At 48.1% G+C, this 12,998-nt stretch overlaps 7 non-coding genes across 7 annotated transcripts; all 7 read right to left on the reverse strand.

Moving 5' to 3' along the window:
- Window positions 1–2,379: 2,379 nt before the first annotated feature.
- Window positions 2,380–2,451, reverse strand: Trnaw-cca (transfer RNA tryptophan (anticodon CCA)). Its single transcript has one exon. It is a non-coding gene; the product is annotated as a tRNA-Trp (tRNA).
- A 195-nt stretch (window positions 2,452–2,646) lies between these two features.
- Trnaw-cca (transfer RNA tryptophan (anticodon CCA)) lies at window positions 2,647–2,718 on the reverse strand. The gene has a single exon. It is a non-coding gene; the product is annotated as a tRNA-Trp (tRNA).
- A 181-nt stretch (window positions 2,719–2,899) lies between these two features.
- Window positions 2,900–2,971, reverse strand: Trnaw-cca (transfer RNA tryptophan (anticodon CCA)). The gene has a single exon. It is a non-coding gene; the product is annotated as a tRNA-Trp (tRNA).
- Window positions 2,972–3,168: 197 nt separating this feature from the next.
- Trnaw-cca (transfer RNA tryptophan (anticodon CCA)) lies at window positions 3,169–3,240 on the reverse strand. The gene has a single exon. It is a non-coding gene; the product is annotated as a tRNA-Trp (tRNA).
- A 192-nt stretch (window positions 3,241–3,432) lies between these two features.
- Window positions 3,433–3,504, reverse strand: Trnaw-cca (transfer RNA tryptophan (anticodon CCA)). Its single transcript has one exon. It is a non-coding gene; the product is annotated as a tRNA-Trp (tRNA).
- Window positions 3,505–3,700: 196 nt separating this feature from the next.
- Window positions 3,701–3,772, reverse strand: Trnaw-cca (transfer RNA tryptophan (anticodon CCA)). Its single transcript has one exon. It is a non-coding gene; the product is annotated as a tRNA-Trp (tRNA).
- Window positions 3,773–3,967: 195 nt separating this feature from the next.
- Window positions 3,968–4,039, reverse strand: Trnaw-cca (transfer RNA tryptophan (anticodon CCA)). The gene has a single exon. It is a non-coding gene; the product is annotated as a tRNA-Trp (tRNA).
- Between the last annotated feature and the right edge of the window lie 8,959 nt (window positions 4,040–12,998).

A 12,998-nucleotide genomic window follows, 5' to 3' on the forward strand; every position in this document is an offset into this window, starting at 1 on the left:
GGAAGGCCCTAAGTAGCGATTAATATAACGGCGAAAAGTAGCGAATAATTTTATGGAGTTCTTCGATGGGAACCCGAGGTGCCGTTTTGAATAATGCCGACGCGCAGAACGAACAGATAATTCATACGGGTATGTCTTTCAATCATTTTTAAGTAAGAAAGTAGACATTAAAAATAAAACAGGATTTCTTTTATAACTTGCAAATCTCCTACTTTATGGGCAGCGGAGAGCGAGCTGGAATATATGTTCAGTGGCCAAATTACACACACAGTAAACAATGCGAATAAAGGTTCGCTATTCATGTAGCTGGCATTTCGTCGTCGGTAGCGCGGTACCGTGAGACTGTGCTTCATGCGCGCTTCATTCGGGGACGCCGTTCGCAAGCCGCTAGTCTCCTCGTCTATAAACGATAAAGCACAAAACAAACAAATAAAACCTTACGCGCAAGTGTTTATCAGGACGCGAGGAGCACTTGCGCCAAAGCCCTCGCAATCGTCACGTTAGGCCCCAAATGTGCAATCGGGAAGAAAGAAATGCTACAAAGGCGTCGCTATGCGGTGCTTGAGTGAACATTGCAGCACCGCTGCAGGAAGCGAGAAAATCGGCGTGCCTGCGAGTAAAACAGGACGCGCGTGCGCGCCGCGCCGGTCTCGACAACAGGCGCCGGGCCTCCAGAGCGCGCATCGGTGGCTTTTGCCACGCGCTCGCGTGGTCTGCAAAATTAAGTCCCCGACTGTACATTAAGGGTGGCACAACGCAGATGATGAAATGAACACCGCATGAATGGAAGATGAAGGCAAGTAACACACTGTTACACACACGTTTCAGGAACACTAGCCCCGCCCCCTTTTCTACCCCTCAAAAAAAGAAAAAGTGTTGTCCGTGCCGTAACGCTCATGCGAAGACCTCCCGCGCAAAAAAACAGCAAACGTTTCGCTTACGGAGGCTTCCCCGCCGCTGGTCCTCTGTCGTAAGGCGTGGTGTTGGGCTTTGGCTTGAAGCTTGGGCGCCTCAGCATAACCCCGCCCACACTTGCCTTGACGTTGCCGGAGTCACCAGAGTCCTCACGCTTATCGTCCTCCTTACGCGGCCGCTTGACGGTGGCTTCCGGGTCGTCTCCGTGGCCGTCGCCGGCGTCACGCACTTCACGAGTTAAGGCGGTGTTCGTCGAACCCGCCCCAACACACTCCTCACTTTTCGCGTCCAGCACAGGTGTCACCGGCGCTGGGTCGTTCTGGGAGGTCGACTGCTGCTCCACGGGAGCAGCATTTACGTCCTCCACGTCTGGTTCCGCCAAAGGGTCCCCGGGTGCGGACGCACCACCTCCGCCGGCTGCCGCAGCCTCCGCCTCCTCCTCGTCCATACGGTTTTCAGCCGCGTCCGCGTCTCTGACAGGTCCGGTGACATGTGCATACGTCCGCACGCACTGCGTCGCTTCGTGACCGCAGCGGCGGCAGACAGTGCAGCGGGGCACCTTGCAGTCGCGCCTCATATGGCCCGTCCCCGAGCAGCGGAGGCACTGCGGGGCCCGGCCTGGAACGACCACGAGCGCCTGGCCGCCCGCAACCCGGAGCTCGTGCGGCAGGTCGTCGAGCCTCACACCGGCGTTGAGCCTGAGGGTCACCGACCGCGTCGTCGAACCTTTCTCGTTCATGCCCTTGACCCGCCACTTCTCGCGTCCGATGTCGACGAACGGCCGTAAGGAAGCAGCGCCGCTCGCACCTCGTCGTCCGGCACGTTGTACAGAATCCAGTGCAGTTTCATCCGCACATCCTGGTTCGCCGGATCGATGACGAGGCACCGGCGCTCCTTCACTTTCACGTCGATGGCATCGAGCATGCGCTTTACGCCGCTTTCGTCCCTGAATGTCAGGGCCCATACGTGGTTCATTTGATACGCCCCCGAGGCAAGCACCTCGGGGAGCAGTTCCAAACGAGCCAAAGTGTCCCTGAAATCTTCGACGCGATAAGGCCTCGCACGAACGTCCGCATGAAGAAAAATGGTGTTTAAAACACACCGACCTGTTGGCAGCATTGGCAAACTGACGGGGTAATCTCCGGATTCCTGGCCAAAAAACCTGTTTCCGCGGCCAGACATGGCCGCATTCACCGCTCCTGAGGAGCCAATCATCCCGCGTCCGCACACTAGCGCGGCCGGGAGCAGGACACCCGCCACCGGGTCAGGACGTCGGGTTCATTTTAAAACAGCAACATGAGCCTCATATTTCCCAGGAAAGAATGTGCATGTTAACGGTCTGCAGACGCATGGAATTCTGCCTGCGTGATCGCGTCTGTTGTAATACTGCTCGTTAGGAGCAATGACTTAAAACCCAGGTGAATCATGAATGTCTTATTTGCAAAAAAAAAAAAAAAAAATCAGTGACCCGGACGTGAATCGAACACGCAACCTTCTGATCTGGAGTCAGACGCGCCGCCATTGCGCCACCGGGTCAGGACGTCGGGGTCATTTTAAAACAGCAACATCAGCCTCATATTTCCCAGGAAAGAATGTGCATGTTAACGGTCTGCGGACGCATGGAATTCTGCCTGCGTGATCGCGTCTGTTGTAATACTGCTCGTTAGGAGCAATGACTTAATACCCAGGTGAATCATGAATGTCTTATTTGCAAAAAAAAAAAAAAATCAGTGACCCGGACGTGAATCGAACACGCAACCTTCTGATCTGGAGTCAGACGCGCCGCCATTGCGCCACCGGGTCAGGACGCCGGGTTCATTTTAAAACAGCAACATCAGCCTCATATTTCCCAGGAAAGAATGTGCATGTTAACGGTCTGCGGACGCATGGAATTCTGCCTGCGCGATCGCGTCTGTTGTAATACTGCTCGTTAGGAGCAATGAATCATGAATGTCTTATTTGCAAAAAAAAAAAAAAATATCAGTGACCCGGACGTGAATCGAACACGCAACCTTCTGATCTGGAGTCAGACGCGCCGCCATTGCGCCACCGGGTAAGGACGTCGGGTTCATTTTAAAACAGCAACATCAGCCTCATATTTCCCAGGAAATAATGTGCATGTTAACGGTCTGCAGACGCATGGAATACTGCCTGCGTGATCGCGTCTGTTGTAATACTGCTCGTTAGGAGCAATGACTTAAAACCCAGGTGAATCATGAATGTCTTATTTGCAAAAAAAAAAAAAAAAATCAGTGACCCGGACGTGAATCGAACACGCAACCTTCTGATCTGGAGTCAGACGCGCCGCCATTGCGCCACCGGGTCAGGACGTCGGGTTCATTTTAAAACAGCAACATCAGCCTCATATTTCCCAGGAAAGAATGTGCATGGTAACGGTCTGCGGACGCATGGAATTCTGCCTGCGTGATCGCGTCTGTTGTAATACTGCTCGTTAGGAGCAATGACTTAAAACCCAGGTGAATCATGAATGTCTTATTTGAAAAAAAAAAAAATCAGTGACCCGGACGTGAATCGAACACGCAACCTTCTGATCTGGAGTCAGACGCGCCGACATTGCGCCACCGGGTCAGGACGTCGGGTTCATTTTAAAACAGCAACATCAGCCTCATATTTCCCAGGAAAGAATGTGCATGTTAACGGTCTGCAGACGCATGGAATACTGCCTGCGTGATCGCGTCTGTTGTAATACTGCTCGTTAGGAGCAATGACTTAAAACCTAGGTGAATCATGAATGTCTTATTTGAAAAAAATAAAAAAAAATCAGTGACCCGGACGTGAATCGAACACGCAACCTTCTGATCTGGAGTCAGACGCGCCGCCATTGCGCCACCGGGTCAGGACGTCGGGTTCATTTTAAAACAGCAACATCAGCCTCATATTTCCCAGGAAAGAATGTGCATGTTAACGGTCTGCAGACGCATGGAATTCTGCCTGCGTGATCGCGTCTGTTGTAATACTGCTCGTTAGGAGCACTGACTTAAAACCCAGGTAAATCATGAATGTCTTATTTGCAAAAAAAAAGAAAAATCAGTGACCCGGACGTGAATCGAACACGCAACCTTCTGATCTGGAGTCAGACGCGCCGCCATTGCGCCACCGGGCCACGACGTCGGGTTCATTTTAAAACAACAACATCAGCCTCATATTTCCCAGGAAAGAATGTGCATGTTAACGGTCTGCAGACGCATGGAATTCTGCCTGCGTGATCGCGTCTGTTGTAATACTGCTCGTTAGGAGCAATGACTTGTATGCATGAGGCGTGTTGAAAGCGGAGAGCGCACCGCTTCAGGGTTTCGCGCATATAGCACTGGGCCTACTGGACCACTGACGCCTGTGGAAGGAACACAAGTCGTGAATTCTGCGAAAGGTCTCCAGGTGCAGAAAACGAGGAAGCGTTGCCCGCATACGAGTTAGCCGTCATGTGGGATCACGAACACTGCTCCTGCCCATTCAAAATAACACAAAGTAAGGGCAGAAAATTTGTCGTTGTTTAATTAATTATGTAGGAGAAAGAAGGCTGACGTAACAAATGAAATGCCTAATGGCTCCATTCAGCGTGATTGTTTGTGAGCAGGGCCGCGTTATTGAAAACACATTCTGGAGAGGTTTGCACAAACATCAGAAAATGGCACAGCAATGTTGAACGCCTCATTTTGGACATGAACGAAAACTAGAAAAGGTTACGGGAATTGGGCGCCGTCTTGAGTGCCTTCCTAAAGTGTATGCGTCAGGATCCATGCTGCAGAATAAATGGATTGAAGCATGTGCTTGAATTCATTCCACAAGCCAATAGGACCCATTGGGCGCCGGTTGGCGACGTTATACCTCAAAGTGTGACGTTAGGCCTAATGTTATACGTTTACGCCTAACATTAAGTAACCTTCAAGTTGAGTCTTACGATGAGTCTTACACATGCGCATGCGCTGCTATGTGCTGCTCTCTCTCATTCCGCTGCATGCAAACGCGGTAACTGCGCCGCTCCGCTCAGTCGTTCCGCCGCCGCTCCGCCGATGACATCCTCCGATGACCACCGATGATTTGAATGGAGACTAACAGGCCTGCTATCGCAATGGTCGGCGCAACCGTAACAAGCACCGGCCACCCCGATAAAATTTACACCATCTTCCCGCTAGGGGAACCATGGGGTAGATGCGACGCATCGGGGGTGAACATGCTGCGTAAAATATGCACACACAACAACAATGGACACGCTAACATAACGAAAACGCAACGGAAACCCCGGATGCGTCGCATCTACCCCATGGTTCCCCTCGCGGGAAGATGGTGTAAATTTTTTTTGAACTCATCGGCGCGAATAATGTCCGTGGGGTCGAAATGTTTCTCGAACACACGAACGGCCTTCGACTGAAAGCTGAAAGCGTCCGTCTCCTGTCGTGGAATGGCTCGCTTCCACCTGTCGCGTTGTTCGCAGTCGATTGGGAGGCAGAACAGCGAAGCCTTTTCCGTTGTACTCCGATAACCAGAGCGGCAACCAGGTACACAGCACGTCATAGGCATGGTAGTTCACATAGTCTGCCCTTCGTGATGAGTTTAGAAAGCTATATCACACAACAAACACCAGCAAGCTCGCGCTCCAACGCACTGCATATGCGGCCGCCGCCGTCCAAGCCGCCTTCACCAGAATCGTATCGCCATCGCGCGGGAGCTTCGGTCCCCATATGAAGCTCTCCCATAGCGTGACGGAGAAGTTTCGTGACCAGAAAAGCATTGAAGGACACTGCTATAATGAATGCATTGAACGTAGGCGGTTAGGGGAAAAATATAACAAATAAAAGAAAAATTACCTGCCCGAATATTCGTGTCTTTGCCTTCTGTTCGTTATAGCGACTAACAGCCGAGGTCACTAGCCCTGGTTAGGCCTATATTTAGGCTTAACCGTTTACGGCTCTAGCGTTAAACCTAACCTGTCAAGCAACGTCAAACTTACGGTACGTCAAGATGAGGGCACCGTTTCACGGCGTCAGACTTTAAAGCGGGACGTTAGGCCTAACATGAGTTTGGCGCATATCAACTTCCCTACTTTCCCGCGACGGCGTCAGCAGCCCGGCTGGCTTTTGCAGGGGTGACGTTGTTTCTGAGGTATCATCTTACAATCGTTAAATTTGGAGAGTGAAGACACGCAGTTCGATTGCTGACCCAAGCCCATTCCCCTTACGGCATGCACGGCCGTTCTCGTCAAATACCGCAACGAACGACGACAGTTCCCGCCACCCCACGGCCGTGTATTCAGAGCGGAGGCGCAGCCTTTCGCCGGCTTCAGACGAACTCCTATCCCCTTGGCAGTGTCCTCCATGCCATGTATCCCACCCTCTACTACGGTACCAGTAATTTCTGTTCCCAACCTGGCACCCTGTACCACATGGTATGGGAGTATCAGCAAACCCCATCTCTTACCCCCAATCTTCAGCCAACCTACGAGTATTGGGTGGATCAGCTGGGCAGAACCCATTTCTCAGTCCAGCGAAGGCTGGTGGAGAGGGCCTGGGTAGCCAGCCCGGACCATGCCGTCCGGGACTAGGGTAGCGCCCCCCCCCCCTTCCCACCACTTGTAGGCACCTGATGCTCGTCCAAATAAAGCTTATAGCTTATTCACTCCCTCACCTTAAACCGTCCTCAACAGAACAAAAAGTATTGCTCGGAAAGAACGAAAACAAAACAAAAATACCATCATACACTCTAAACTTTTTTTCCTCCCATATACTCCCTAGAGGTTCTTTTTCGCCTGTCCTCTAGTGGTCCTCCTCGTAGGAGTTTTTTTGCTACATGGAACAGGGAGGTTTTGTTTACCTCCTCAAAACAGGGCGTTTTTAGGTTATAGAAAGGAGGTATTTAGGGAGTGTTAAGAAATGTTCGGGAGAATTTAGGGAGGTTAAAATGGAGTATTCTTTACATGCTGAAGGGCGTTTTTAAGTGTTGTTTATGGAATTTTTAGGCGGTTAAATAGGAGCCTATTATGGCTCCCTTTGGAAGTACTTATGTTAGTTTAGGGGCGTTTTAGGAGGTTCAAGGGAAGCATTTACTTCTTTTGAATGGAGTTTGACGAAAGCTTGGGGAGTTTTGTAGGCCTTCCGAAAGGAGGTTTTCAAGGCCACAAGGGAGAATTTCTAGTTCCCTGCGGGAGTGCTGATTTCACACGGTTTTTCTCGATTTCAGGTTTATTTCAAACGAACTTTCGCAGACAAGTTTACATGGTACATGGTGTACACAAGGAGGTTCCGAAATAAATACTCATGGCGGCCTCATATTGAAATCTCAAATGGTACATTGTAAATAACACGCCAGTTAGGAATTGAAGACAGCAATACAATGCTAGTTGAACAAACCGTAGAAACAATATTACTACAAGAACTGGAAATACGCGAAAAACAAAGATAGGCACAAACACAACCGCATGGTAAGTAAAATCATTATAGAATACTATCGGATCGAGAACGCGTCAGTACTTATCAGAACTTATCAGTACGTATCAGCGCTCAGTACACAGTGAAAAAAATGGTTGCAGTGGTTTACAACAACAACAAAAAAATTCAGTAGGTGGTGAAATGAGCGAGAGCTGTGTGCTAGTTGATCAAATTGTAGAAACAATAATAATACAAGAACTGGAAATACTTGAAAAACAGAAAGGCACAAACACAACCGCATGGTAAGTGAAATCATTATATAATACTAGAGGATCGAGAACGCGTCAGTATTTATCAAAACTTATCAGTACGCATTAGTACTAAGTACACAAAGTGAAGAAAAAATAGTTGCATTGGTTTACAACAACAAAACAATTTTTCAATTTGTGGTGAAATAAGCGAGAGCTGTGCAACGATTTGATATTGAAAGGTAACACAAGCATTTTGTAGGTGGTAAAGGCACAAGAGATAAATGATGTAGGAGACAGACTGCAGTGAGATGGCTATGGACAAATGAGTAATATAAAGAACGAAAAATATGCTGCGGAAAATACCAGTGCGTTTTGATAAAGACACAAATGCGCCAAGAAAAGTGACCGAGTCTGACGGGTTAATTGCAATGATATAGAACAGAATGGGTGGTATCGCGACAGCTTCTTTAGAGTGAGAAGAAAAAGCCATAAAATTCGTGTTTTTCGGATAATTTTTAGTTGATTCATTTCGCACCAGTTGCCAATATTATTTAGATAATTGTTTCAAGTTAAATTAGTTTGTTAATATTATTGCTCCACTGAAAGATAGCTGTATTATGAGCATACAGAACGGCCCATAAAATATCCCGTTTTCAGTAAAAAAAAGAAAAAAGAAAAAGTCAGAAATATAATACGGAATTCTTTTTGACTACTATCCAATGATTACAGGATTGAAAACAAATATTAGTGGGCGATATTGATGCGATAAAAGTTAATTAGTTCTACATCCTTCACACGTGGTTTGGTGCTGGCAAGGTCCAAAAAGGCATGTTCCACAAACGTTAGAGCTCTGTGTGCCTTCTTGGGATATTGAATGTTGAAAACACAGAACGATGCAAACAGACTACACAGTCCTCCCAGTAAAGAAGATGCAGTCAAGACACGCTGGCCATCGATGTGGAGGCTAACTTCCCCGTTCACGGAATGCAGGCAGGGAGTCAGAGGAACATCTGCCTGAAAAAGCAAAAAAGGAAAAAAAATGCCCCACACGTAAAATTCAAAACAGACACTATGGTAAATGAACTTCGATACAGTAATAAAATTGTAAAGCCAGGTTGGACCGGTTGGGCCGGAGCCGCCTGATAAAGATACATGTGTCCCATAATGCGTATACCGCGTGTGTGTCATTTAAGCAGCAGTAAGCATGATAATCAAGGTAATCCTAGACAACCAGGAAAGCTAAGAATAACCAGCTGAACCTTAGCTCATGCTACGTGCATCCTGGCATAGCCGAGCTAAGCCACTGGTAATTTTTCTTGATGGCACAATGGGCATGCGTCTGCATATCGAGTCGGAGAAATTTTACTCGGCACATTTAGGCTTGCGAAAGTGCCTGTCTGCAGCTGTTTTCAGTCGGTGGCGTCTGCCCTCGTCAGGGATTCGTGTGACGGACGGTACGTTTTCCTGATACCCCTGTAGTACGCCATGTGGGCGAGTATTCCGAGGGGACTGGCGTGGGTTCTTCGAGGTCACAATCATCGGTTACTCGGTAGGTAGTATAGCCTCGAGCTACTTGTCCGCCTGTGTGTTTCCCTCTACTCCCGAGCGCGCCGGGGCCCCCAGGATGCTGTGTTGAATCTTAGGTGAATACTTAGGATGTTGGGGTAGGCCACCTTGAGCCTGGAGGAGTACACAGAGTGCGCAGTGGCTTATTCGTCCCTTCAAAAAGTGCCGACAGGCCTCTTGCGAGTCGGAAATTATTGTAAATGACCGGCCAATCCGGAATCCGCAGCTGCCAGAGCGACAGCTAGCTCTGAGAGAATAAGTATTACGCAATTATTAGTGTTCCTGTGTATCGATACAAGTTCGAGATGTTGTCCGAACACCCGTATACTCGTTCATTTGTTATGGCGAAGTAACCAGGCATGCTCTGAATCCGACGAAACCGGCTACTTAATTTGCTGGTAAGCCTTCACAATCGTAGAAAATAAAATTACAATTTTAAATACTTTGCTCAATAAAAATCTAGTAACAATTGCCATGGAACTAATTTCTCAGCGCGCTTTTTCTCGCTTCAGTGCCGGGTATCTACTTGAGTTCATAATTTTCAGTCATTTCTCGAAACAAAGTGGTGCCAAATGATATAGAAGAATTAATGTTGTTCTGGAGGAGAATATGAAGAGACTACAAAAAGAAGCGCAGTTATACTGATAATGATTACGATTTCTTTCCTCCACGTATGCAGCATTATTTCGTTATGCCGCGTACAGTCTCGGACAAATATAAACCAAAACGCATTAATTTCCCGATTTCATTTGATGTAAATCGAACGATCGCCGGACTAAGTTGCTATAATTGAGGCCTGTAATGACGAGATCTCCTGCAATACGAGGTATGTACTCAGCCGTAGCTCATTTGAGGACAGAAATAAAGTTTGGGATTTTAAAAGTTGTTTCTCATTATGAAGTACAGGAAACGAAAGTATAATTCGTCACAGTTTGTATGAATTGCCTCAATACACCCGAAAGCGGCCAAATACAGCCATTGATCCATTAATCTGGAGTTTTAAGTCTTAACTCGGCTTGAATAAACTCTTGTTGAAGCCAAATCCAACTCTTTGCCCTGTGGAGGACCAATGGTGTGCCATTAAAATAATTAACCACATGCACCACCCTGATCACCTTCGTCACTTGTGTCTCAATCTATCAACATGGATTGCTCAAGAGTTAGCTATCGCCGTAATCCTCATGATACGAAAAATCCCGTTATTATCCAAGAGTGCTAAACTCACTGCAGATGCTTTTGAGTTGGTAGGGTGACTCCGTTTACTTTGAGTCTACTCTCGATAGGAGTGGGCAACCTGATGAGCGCATGTTTAAACGGAGAGAACTGAAATTTAGAAGGGATGAACACAGAATAAAGGAAACGGACAAAACGGGCGATGCATGGTACTGAAGTCAACTTTATTTCATTTCATTTATTATCTCTTAAATACCCGAATGCATAACCAAAGGGGGGGGGGGGGTGTCATTGTGTGTATCGCTTTGTGTACAATGTCACGTTGAACAAGAAAAAAAAAATAAAGAAAAACTTATACATAAGTAAAGCAAGAATAAGAAACTATGGAAGTTCACTACAAAGTATAAACGCGTGTACATAAGAAAGAAAGACAGCGCTATGGCACGGGTAGAACACATTGAACGTTTGTATAATCATTGGTTACGCGAGTGTGGTTAGGTGGAACGATAGTATTAATTTTTTTTCGCGAAAAACTTCCCGGTCAGTACATGATAATCTGCTATTGAGTAATGCGTTCCTTAGGGTTACTGAGTGTGGAAAAATGAGCTATTCCTGAATGACGTGTGACTGTTGATACGTGCTATTGGGTGTCTGTAGTTCGCGCTCGTTTCATGTCGGTGTTACTAGTAAAGCACTCCGTAAAACAACGTGTAAAAGAACGTGTGTACTTGTAAAAGAACGTGTGCAGAAGGCACAGGCGGGAAATTATTGGGCGAGACGCAAGGATAGGAATGCCGAAAGACCGCTTCAGGGAAGTTAGGCTGTCATGATAAGAATACTTAGCCGCCAGGAGGCGGGTGGCGCGGATTTGAACGGGATCTACGTTATCTGAAAGACATATGCTTGCGAAGGGTGCCTGGCATATGGATCAAGCGTACTGAAACTTCGGTCGTATGCTAGCTTTAACAGCAGAGCTGTTTAGGCTAGGACGACACAAATTCATTCGTCGTACCCACAAACCTCGAAACCTCAGGGGAAAAAAAAGTACTTAGGGAGGCCCCGGGAATCGAAGTCTGGAACTTTACTCCGTGAACCCGGCAACCTAACCATTCGGCCACCCAGACGCCCCGAGAGGTACGGATTAGCAGCGGTGGGGAACAATAACATGTGCGGCCAATTGAAAAGAAAAAATAAACTCTTCCCGTGGTCGCAACCGAACCTTGGTCCCTCCCGTTATGAAACCACCGTCTACCCGAACGAGCTATCATCGCATTCCGGGCGTACAGCCTTTCCTTTTGGTTCGTAGCGTGGGCATTGGCTTTGGACTTACTTGGCCATGGGTTCTAGCGCGGGATAGCGCGGTCCACTTTGGGAGAGATGTGAAAGGGTACGGCCGGTCATGGAGAACTTTCAGTGACAACTTCGGGCATAAATGTGAAGTATGCGCAACAGCCGGGTCTCCAACGAACGGAGAGGGGCCGCCGGCTCTGCTGTTTCTCCAGCCTTGCACCACTTTGAAAGCTGGGCCAATTTTTTTATATATATCTAGCTGTTCCATTTTTGTCTTTTCTCTTGTGCCAAACACGAAGAAAGTGCCAGCATACATGGACTGAAGCATTGCCAAATGGGGGAGGGCATACGGGCGTCACGTTTTGAGGCGCAATAACTCTGGCTTTATTCCAGCGGTATGATATGTATGTCAATTATCGTGCTTGAAACAGTCGCAATGAATATATCTATTCGTGTTAAAAGCAAACTTGGAAAACGACGAAAGGCTAAGATATACGGGAGAAGTGGAGGTGCCGTCAACATTGGAAGCCCTAAATGAGCTGTTTCTTCTATATTGCAAAATAAGTCGCCCATAGACGTAGTCCATGGGACTAGTGCGGTGTACACCTGCACCAGAATTCGTGAACTATTTTGCTGTTCCGTAACCTCTTCATCCGTCCGGCCTTTATTAGGGATCGTACGTTGTCAAGAACGATATCAGCTATGTTTTAATAAAAATCACTCTTTTGGCGATGTTTTGAATTCAGTTAGTATGAACAAACAAGCCCAAACCGTTCCAACGCAGTTTCTTTTTCAAAGCAAATCTTTCTAGCTCGACAGGCAACGGTTCTTTCATGGAGTGCGGGACAACAAACTCCCAAAGCGGCGGAGGCGGCGGCGGGAAGGAGATGAGAGAGGGCGGAGGGTTTCAATCACGGAGCACACTAGAAATGGTGCTGCGAGTTTACCTAGCGTTCCCCGCGCGGAAGTGCCTGCTCGCCGGCGGCGGCGTCGGCGGTTGTAGCTTCGCGTCCACTGCGCGGTTTCATTACCTTGTTCGACAGCCCCTCCAGGGCAACCCACAACCGACGGAATAAAGTGGTTGTACTACAAACATACGTTAAGCATTGGTTTGCGCGGCCGGAAAACAAAATGTACAAACCACACACAGACTCGAAACTCGCAACGCGGCGGGGGAGGGAACGGGCTGTTTTCTCTCTCGGAGAACAGAGTAGATGGCACGGCGAATGGGCGCCATTACCCAGCGTTCCCCCCGCAGGTGCTGCTCACACCGGCGGGCACGTTGGTGGGACGGCTTTGCCGTCTGCTTTAGCGATGGTAGTTTTGGGCTTGTTTTGGCGCAGCTTCACGTCCATTGCGCGCATCGCTCGCACGGCTTGAATAACTTGTTCGACAGCCCCTCTTGGGTAACCCGGACTCG

This window comes from Haemaphysalis longicornis, unplaced genomic scaffold (assembly GCF_048455015.1).
Source record: "Haemaphysalis longicornis isolate Haplotype H1 unplaced genomic scaffold, Haemaphysalis longicornis Haplotype H1 scaffold_1, whole genome shotgun sequence".
NCBI lineage: Eukaryota > Metazoa > Arthropoda > Arachnida > Ixodida > Ixodidae > Haemaphysalis > Haemaphysalis longicornis.